Raw genomic sequence first — 1,615 nt, 5'->3', positions numbered from 1 at the left:
TGACTCTGGGCCACATCCAGAGTGAGTGCGCCCGGGAGCCCAGGCACGCTCCCCACATCGCTTGCAGCCAGACTCACACCGGGATTAGCCAGGTGTGGCGGAGACCCCAGGGTGCCTGCACACACCACGCCGGGGGTCAAGCGACCCGCCCCATAACAGTGTGACTTCTCAAGATGCTGTCCACAGAGGCACCCCAGAAAGCACAATGGGGATCTACACTGGTGAGCTAGCCACCACCACAATCACCACAGCAGACACAGGCACGGTAGGCTACTTGGCATCTTTCCTCTGCCTCCACCTCTATCTGTCCTCTAGTAACCAAAGACCCTACCACCTTCCAGGGTCTTAATGCCTATGCATGTGATTCATACTGGGCAGGTAGCACACACAACCTCTATGAGCATAAGTGTGGGGATCAGACACCCTGGGCTGCAGCTACTTCTGTCTTGCCCTAACTGAAATCACAGAGAGGCCTCGTCACCATTTTAGATTCCAGTATCCTAGTTCAATAGAGGATTAATGATTGTGTCTATGCAAAAATATTTCCCCTTTATTGACATATATTGTGTCCTAGAAATAGTACCTGTACTTACCATTGGCTTCTGTGAATTTTTTTCCTGAACACCTGAACTGGAAGTGATTCTCCTGTATGATTGACAGCACTCCATCTGCTTCATATTGCTTTGACCTCACAGATAGTGCCTCCCCGCTCTCCTCAGGGTTCTTTTGTTTATAAGTGACAGGAATACAACTAGAGTCACTGTAGTGGGGAGAAAGGTTTTGTAGAAAGCTACTCGGTCTGTTCAATACCTTCCCCTAACACCTGTTTTCTTGCAGGGCAAGAAGGACCTGTAAGGCACTGGGGATCCCAAATATTTCATTTACTTCTACTGACCATAACCAAAGTCCATGGGAGATAGTACAAGTCAGCAGGGCTCAAGAAGTTTCCATGCAGATATGTTTCATCCAGTGTTGGATGTACACCCTTATTTAGACCCTTCATGACCTGATGACTGGCTATGCAAACCCCCACGAAGACATCGCATAGGCCTTCTCCCAAGATAATGCCGACATTTTCCCCAACACCCCATCATTCCTTACTTCATCTTTCTCATTAAAATGTCACTGGCATGAAAAGGGCCCCTTTTGCCAAAGTAACAGGGAGAAGAGCAAGTGCCATTCCTTTTCCCTCACAGCCTGGGTTTCTTAGCTCAGACAACCAGCTGTCCTCTAGGCTCACTTACTTTCTCATCTCCCAGTCTTAGAGATTCAAATAGTCTGCAGGTTCCTCCTTTTCTTCTGTTTCCCCAAAAGGGCCTTTGGCCTGGAGCTTAATGTCACCTGACTTCACTGATTTGCTAGTTTCTGTCAATGCATCAGATGCATTTCCCTCTCATTAGAGCCTCCCATAGCTGCAGGGCGGGCAGGGTGGCAGGACAGGGGGATGCTGGCCACTCAAGTCAGCAGACTTTGGGAGTAAGAGAACAGCTCATTGAGGCCCTATCCTCATTCTTACCCATACAAGGAAGTCATCTCCCCTTTGGAGACTGGTTTCCTCTGGCCTCGTAGTCCACGCTTTCTACCTAAAGGAAGCACTGTCCTACACACAGAAGAC

The sequence above is a fragment of the Nannospalax galili genome, unplaced genomic scaffold, assembly GCF_000622305.1.
Source record: "Nannospalax galili isolate Female #2095 unplaced genomic scaffold, S.galili_v1.0 scaffold1941, whole genome shotgun sequence".
Classification (NCBI taxonomy): domain Eukaryota; kingdom Metazoa; phylum Chordata; class Mammalia; order Rodentia; family Spalacidae; genus Nannospalax; species Nannospalax galili.
The sequence above is the reverse complement of the archived record's forward strand: the minus strand, read 5'-3'. Positions refer to the sequence as shown.